This window comes from Temnothorax curvispinosus, unplaced genomic scaffold (genome assembly GCF_003070985.1).
Source record: "Temnothorax curvispinosus isolate PA1 unplaced genomic scaffold, ASM307098v1 QBEX01009828.1, whole genome shotgun sequence".
NCBI lineage: Eukaryota > Metazoa > Arthropoda > Insecta > Hymenoptera > Formicidae > Temnothorax > Temnothorax curvispinosus.
Genome location: NW_020219608.1, coordinates 377505 through 385453, shown reverse-complemented (window position 1 = coordinate 385453; position 7949 = coordinate 377505). Strand labels below are relative to the sequence as shown.

The 7949-nt window shown below is 33.8% G+C and overlaps 1 protein-coding gene across 7 annotated transcripts in view; it reads left to right on the top strand.

Moving 5' to 3' along the window:
• Nucleotides 1-7949, top strand: part of LOC112459399 (octopamine receptor beta-3R-like) — an 89170-nt gene that overhangs the window by 50324 nt on the left and 30897 nt on the right. For 3 of the 7 annotated variants that reach the window (XM_025023473.1, XM_025023472.1, XM_025023469.1), the window contains exon 1: nucleotides 7323-7678. The exons of 2 other annotated variants lie outside the window; for them this stretch is intronic. The gene's annotated coding sequence lies outside the window, so the exon portion shown is untranslated. Of the gene's footprint in view, nucleotides 1-7322; nucleotides 7690-7949 lie in introns of those variants that run through there. 2 more of the 7 variants (XM_025023471.1, XM_025023468.1) reach the window with 1 other exon arrangement.

The window sequence follows — 7949 nt, the reverse complement described above, 5'->3', positions numbered from 1 at the left end:
AAAGCTTCGGCCATAGCTTTAGCCGCAGCTTCAGCTTCGGCCTTAGGTTCAGCTACGGCTAAAGGATGAGCCAAAGGACTAGCCCATGTCAATGCACCGCTTAGACTTACGACGATTACCGCGACGAACAAAAATTTCGGAACCTTCATTGTGCTGTACTCTAATTTTGCATCACACTTTTGCTGTTTTATACTCTGCGGTTAGCTGTTTATTACCAGGAAATATATCGCTCGGATAAGAAATCGTGAGGCAGAGTTAAAAGTTAGATATGTCTTTATTATTGATAAAGCTATAACTTCCGATATTTTATACTGATATACATAAGCTATCCTTGAAATAATGCGAATTACTACTGCATGGTTGCGCATGAAATGCCGATTTGTCCCGACTAGAAATTAAGGGTCCAAATGAGCGCCATATAATGTTTGCCCGATTTAGTTGTCGGAACTTGATATTAGTGCCTTATCGAGACTCGAATAAGTATGTAAGGTTGTTTCCCTAAAAGATCCTTATTAGGCTATCATAATATTTTTAATATAAAATATGAAATATTTCCTAGAGTATTCACTTTTCGATTACTTTACCTCGATACTTTTATACGTAGAATAACGAAAGGAATCGATTGTTGTAATAAAAAACAGAAACAATTTTTTTAAAATTTTTTTGCATTTTGTAGACGCATTCAATTTATTATTTAAAGTAGCAAATGTAAAAATTGATATTATTATTCGATTTCTTTCATTATTCTATCTATAAAAGTATCAAGATAAATTCATTGAAAAGTCATATACTTTTCGAGATATTTCATATTTTATATTAAAAATATCATAAATTTTCTTTTTAGCGGATTTTTATGAAACTCAATATTCAGGCGTTTTTTCGGTCGTTAATTACGAATCTGGAGTTAGAATTACAAAATTGAAAATGGCAAATCCAAAATGTCGGATTAAAATTACAAAAACAACCCATTTTTATGCAACTTTGTATTTGGAGATTTTTTGGATCACTGCTTACGAAAATGAAGCTAAGATTACAAAATTAAAAATGGTGGATCAAAATTGCAAAAATCAACTAATTTTTGTGAAACTTGGTACTTGCAGTATTTTTGGATTGCTGACTACTATGTCGAAATGTTCTTTACATTTTAAATATTCCAGACCAATTATTTCGCGACCATAATTTCTATATATCCGAAATAGGCACTTTACCCTAAGAAATGAGATGATAAATACACACTAACAATTGATGTTAAAAGTCAATTGCGTTTGGGAAAGTAAAAATTGCGAAAAAGTAGTAAATTATCATTTTTCTTTTCGTGGTGGGGTCATCAGCCCTACTCCAAACCTGGAGGACCAAGTGGCGATCAAAACATGGTCGCAAATAGGGGGTACACTTAGCAGTTGCCAGCAATATGTGTGGACCAACAGCTTAATGTCTCTCTTTCGAAAAACAGAGTCTAGTTTTACCATACGAGAGTCCCCTCGTTTAAATTTTCGAATCTCGTGCAGAGAAATGCAATTAAGAATATTAAAATTTCTGTGATCAAGTAGACTCAAACTCAGTTCTTCGTGATTACGAGTCTAACTACTGCCACGCTGGATGTAATATCAAAATTACAAAATTTAAAATGGCTGCAGATTTCAATATCCGAAAAACTCGCAGGAGCCAAATTTCAACAAAATCGACTTTTTATTGATCCGCTATATCTGCAGTCATTAGTTTTCTCACATATGTAATCAACAATTAAAAGAACTCCCAAGTACCGCGTTTCATAGAAATTAGTTGATTCCAATTTTAACCTGCCGTATTGGGTCCCCCATCTCGGATTTCAAAATATTCAAATCTTGACTTCGGATTTGAAATCAGTGATCTCAAAAACCTCCGGATACTTAGTTTTGGAATGTTATTTATAGAGACAATTTTTTGACTGCAAGACGTTTTACAGAAAATAATTTTTTAATTAGAACTTTAGCATTGAGCAGCTGATAAATAGTGTCGTAAGTGAATTGACAAGTGAATCACAGATCTCTTCAAGAAACAGTATACGTTTCATTATAATAAAATATTATAATTGTAATTGCGTTAGTTATCTCATAATTCAAAAAAACTTAATCAAATTTGCTTTTTCTCTCTCCTTAAAATTATGAATTTTTCAGTTGTGACCGTATTCTTTTAAGAGTATATGTAGAAGAAAATGATTTGACAATATTATCATACTTATAATCATTATATTTATTTATTTATTTATTTATTCATATATCATGGATATAAATAATTATTTATATAACGCAGCGCAAAGACCTTGAAGCACGATTGTTTACTTTCCTATGGCCTTCTTTATGGCCTTTTGAATGAGCGGTAGTAACATCGTTCCCGCCTAAAAAGAAAGAAAAAAATATCAAATGATAGGTTTTAGTTTACAATAAAGCAATATTTTACATCGATGTAAAATTGTATAAATTGACAAATTGACCAAGCTTACAAAAATCAGTAGAGGAGGAATAGGTTCAGGTTCGGCCATAGCTTTGGCGAAAGCTTCGGCCACAGCTATAGCCGCAGCTTCAGCTTCGGCCTTAGGTTCAGCCACGGCTAAAGGATGAGCCAAGGGACTAGCCCATGTCAATGCGCCGCTTAGACCTACGACGATTACCGCGATGAACAAAAATTTCGGAACTTTCATTGTGTTGTACTCTGACTTCGCATCATGCACACTTCTGCTGTTTTATACCCTGCGACTAGCCGACCTAGCCGATTATCACCAGGAAATATTTCGCTCGGAAATAAAAAATTGTAAGGCGCAGTTAAAAGTTAGATATATTTTTATTATTCATAAAACTATAACTTCCGATATTTTTATATATTGATACATAAGCTATCCTTGAAATAATGCAAATTATGGTTGCGTTAATTATCTTATAATTAAAAAAAATTAATTAAATTTGCTTTTCCTCTCTCCTCAAAAGTATAAATTTTTCAGTTGTGACAGTATTCTCTTAAAAGTATAAGTAGAAAAAATGTAGACAATTAATATTATCATAATTATAATCATTATATTTATTTATTTATTTATTCGTATATCATAGATATAAATAATAATTTATATAACGCAGCGCAAAGACCTTGAGAAGCATGATTGTTTACTTTTTTAAATTGTCAACCTTCTTAATTTTTATTATAGCCAATTTATTCAGATACAGCCTTCCCTATTTCAGTCAAAACGTACGCTGCAACAGCATATCCCCACTACAAAGAAAGAAGAAAAATATCAAATGATAAGTTTTAGTTTACGATAAAGCAATATTTTACATCAATGTAAAATTGTATAAATTGAAAAATTGACCAATCTTACGAAAATAAGCATAGCTCCTATAGGAGCAAGAGGTTCAGCTTCGGCCATAGCTTTTGCCATAGCTTCAGCTTCGGCCTTAGGTGAAGGATGAGCCAAGGGACTAGCCCATGTCAATGCACCGCTTAGACCTACGACGATTACCGCAATGAACAAAAATTTCGGAACTTTCATTGTGCTTTACTGTAACTTTGCATATCACACTTCTGTTGTTTTATACTCTGCAACTAGCCGATTATTACTAGAAAATATGTCGCTCAGATAAGAAATCGTGAGGCGCAGTTGAAAAGTTACATATATTTTTATTATTAAGAAAGCTATAACTTTCGATGGTTAAATTCTAATTGACATTTTATGCTAAATCGTGATGAGTAAAAATTTTGAAACTTGCATATTTTGGCTTTGTACTATAGTACTATACTGTTGATAAGATATATTTTATAACTCACGACAAATAAATTGTTATCAATAAAAACAATATTTATAAGCCAGATAAGAAATTGATGGGAGAAGTTAAATTTAATATATATATATATATATATACACACACTTTTATTGCTCATGAATGTACGATTTTACATGATATAGAATGACACATAGAGCGCTCTAAAACACGTGTTATAGAATAACACATAAAGTGCTCTAAAGCGATATTGACTAGTATTTTTAATTATCCGAATAAAATGTGGATTTTTCTTCAAAAAGAAAAAATCTGATATAAAAAATCTTACTGTGGGATAGACGAAAAGATTCATAGGACAAAAGGTAAAATCAATTTCCGTGATATGGAATACGGACACGGCACGTGTCACCACCGGTTTAGGACCCTACTGTGAAAGGTGGACAGTATCGGAAAAATGACAGTATTCTAACCGGGCAGTCACACACACAATCGGAGAACAGATAACGAATGTAAATTACGACGCCATGTTTCCAAGTCAGTTTGCATCTCGCGTCTTCAGGAAAATAATTCAAAAGATTACTTTTTTAAAATTGAATTTTGTCTATTCATCAACGGGATTTATTTTATAGGACTCTTTAAGAAATTACACCATGCAAATATATATAGCTCCTCCTTCCCAAATTAATCATATGTAGATACTTATTATCTTTACATTTATATATTTGTAGTCTTAATTATTATCCATATTTTTATTTATTACTTAGTTTTATTTTTTAAATTTATTTTTATTTTCCTTTAAAATTAAAATTTTATTTTAATTCTTTTCAATTTGGTTTAGTTTCATTTTAATTTTTTTAATTTAGCTGTGCTCTTTATATAGATATTCGATATTGAAAATTCGAAAGACAGGGAAAACATGATAGCATCCAATTTAACTTTGTCGGGGAAAAGATTGTTTCAATTTTCGACAAGTAATATTAAAAAATCGCTTGTTTTTTAAATACCATATCTTTGAAAATCCCGAATTCAAAAAGAGGGATCTTCAAAGATATGGTATTTAGAAAACAACAGAGTCTTGATATACATATATGATATATATCAATACGAATATATATCAAGATAACACTTATGGTATATAATTTCACGCAAAGCTCTTTCGCAATCACTCGACGTGCGTAGTTCGAGAGGATCGAGAAAACTTCTTGCTTACTATCCCTCATCCAAATTAGATCGGAACTTCTTACTTACTACGCAGATGTAAGTTCCTCGCAGAGGGCAAAAAGCTAGAACGAGGTGGCAAGAGGTCGCGGTCGGTGTAATCTTCAATCAAAGTAAAGCCTCACTTATTACCGCATTTCGCTAATATAAATGACTTTTTCAAAATTAATTTTTCGTTGTTTCGACGAGTTAATTCGAATTTCAGATTCTATCACATTGATTTATTAAAATTAAATTTGTATGTTAAAATTTCATATTAATCTTGAACGAATTTCAACGCGAGGGGACCTTGAAGAGGCGCACGAAACTGGCTCACCCGTCGTTGCGTGCAGTCGCTCCTGCTTTTCGCGTGATCGCCGCCTTTCGAGCAGCGCGCGCCCTCGAGGAGGAAGCGATACCCTCGAAGAGGCGATTTCGAGAAAACGAGAGCGTGCAGTTACAGCAAAATCGCGCGCGAACGCGAAGGGAAACACGTGCGCGGCCTCGGTGCTTTCGCGCGAAGGCCGCTCGTCGTTATTACGTGCCCCGCGAACCGATCGATCTCACGCATACGAAGTCGAACAGTAGTATGTAAGAAGAATTCCTCTCTCTTTTTTTACCTCTCTCTCTTTCTCTTACAATTTTTGACTTATAATATAATTATATACGTGATGGTTGTCAATCAAATTTTTCGCACTCTTGGTTAACTATATATGTATATGTTATAACATACAAAATATAATATGCTAATAATTCATAAGTAACATTAGTGTTTCCTGTGAGTATAATATATAACACTCTTTCCAATAGGTATTGATATTGTAACAGACTTACAATTTCGCTTTATTCAAGTAATCAATCCAATACGACATGTGCATTATATATATTGATGGAAGAACATTTTATTAATGAATCAATAAATATTTTATATATGTTTCCTTGTGTGCTTCTGAATTCACAGATAAACGTGACGTAAACTTTTGTTCCCACCTCCTTTCATTCGGTACGGTGATGCGAGAGTTGCGAAATGTGGCATCGATTGAGGCGGGAATTGTTAGCGAGCGTGTGCAGTTATTGAGATAAATTAGTATAATATGCCGTTAAGGTTGCGGCAATAAAACGTCATTTCTTTTCTCGAGATCGCGGATCAAGGTTTCCTTAATCGTCATTCTTCTGCGCGTTCACTATATACAAATCATTCACTGAAAGATTTTTACTTCTCATATCAAGCTTCTTTTTAAATAATATACTTTGTCTCTCCTTTATAAAGTCTTTTTATAGAGAGAGTCTACTTTTATAAAGAACTTAACTTTATCAGTGCGCTATAATTATTTATGTCTGAAACTGCATTTATATGTGCAATCCAAAGCGACCTAACTGCTGTCATTCGTGGTAAAAATAAAATTCATGAATTATGCATTCCTTAACAGACACCGCCCGCTTTCTATATATTATAATTAGCATCAGCCGCTGCGCACCCTTCTCATATTCTCATGTTATGTCATGTATGCAAATATTTGTACAGCGCAAAGACAATGCAACTCCATGCATATCCAAGCTCGAGCATCCGGATATGCGACCTTATATCATCCGGACAATAGAATCGTCCGGAGAAGTAGTTAGCGAACGCAAAACAATAGATCTGTTCGTTTTATTCTTGCATTTCCCTGCACTTTTCTATATTTGAAACATTAATCAAATTGAAATAATAGTGAAAATTAAATATTTTGATATTTCTCAATTAAGTCTCTCCACTTTCTCGAAAAGGGAAAAACAAAAAAAAATGTATTGAAAAAATATCAATATATGTATATGTGTACACATATGTGTATATATGTGTATATATATTATGTGTATACATGGTTAAAGAGCGCATGCATGAAGGGGTTAATATTAGATATTATTATTAACTCACTTTACGTTATATTATGTCGTACCTACATTGTATGTTTTCGTATAGAATTGCTTAATTAACTCTGTATAAATTGCTTAAATAACTGCAGGTGCTGGAGTCAAAGGTCGAACTGACGTTCTACGGTTGCATTACCTTAGGGTAGGAACTTTGTATGTCAAATTGATTTCATGTAAAATTGTTCACATATATCTCATATTGTTATTTCGCACATACATTGTATTTTTTTCCTTATTCTATCTGAGTAAATGTGGGTGTTTCAAGTCAAAGGTCAAGTTATCGATATCCCGCATTTGTATCCCTTATTTTACGCGTTGGAATACACAATGGAAGGGCGGCACTATGCGAGAAAGGAAGAGAGAGTTGAAGAGAAAGAGAGAGAGAGAAAACGAGAGTGTTTGAGGGGGAGAGAAACACGGCGCCGTGGCGAACGTCGCGACGCTCAGTCTACCGGCGTCGTCCGAACATGTACGATCCGTCAAGGCGTTACTACTCGCCGCCGCTCGAAATCGCCGCCGCCGCCGCCGACGACGACGACGACGATAACGGGGACGACGACGGTCTCGTCGCGACCTTGCCCGCGAAAGATCGATCCGGCAGCATGTCGCGGATTAGAGCGGAACACCGATGTCCTAGGACTGATCCTACCAACATTCCGCTAACTAACAGTGCAGTTTAAACCTTTGAAGAATTGTGCTTGATAAATCTCTGCCCCTCATTGTTTACGGAAGACTTTAGAGAAATACTCAACTGCCCAAACAGGCACTGAGATTCAATCGAGATCGAAAACTCGATAGTAACGATACTCAAGCAGTATTCGGTATACAAGTGGTACTCAATAGTGTTCAGTAGAAAATTTAGTAAAAAGAAGTTATTTAATTGGAAGAAAATTCAATCTTATTTTGTTTGCACTGCAATTAAATGTTGTAATTTGTTTTCATATTTAATTACCATAACACAATATCATAAATTAATAAGAAACGAAAATTAATTACTTAAAATTTCATTAAGGTTTATCTTTAACCATTCAAAAGTCAAAATTATTTAAAATTTAATCAAGTCTCATTTATAAAATTAATGTTTACTTGCTT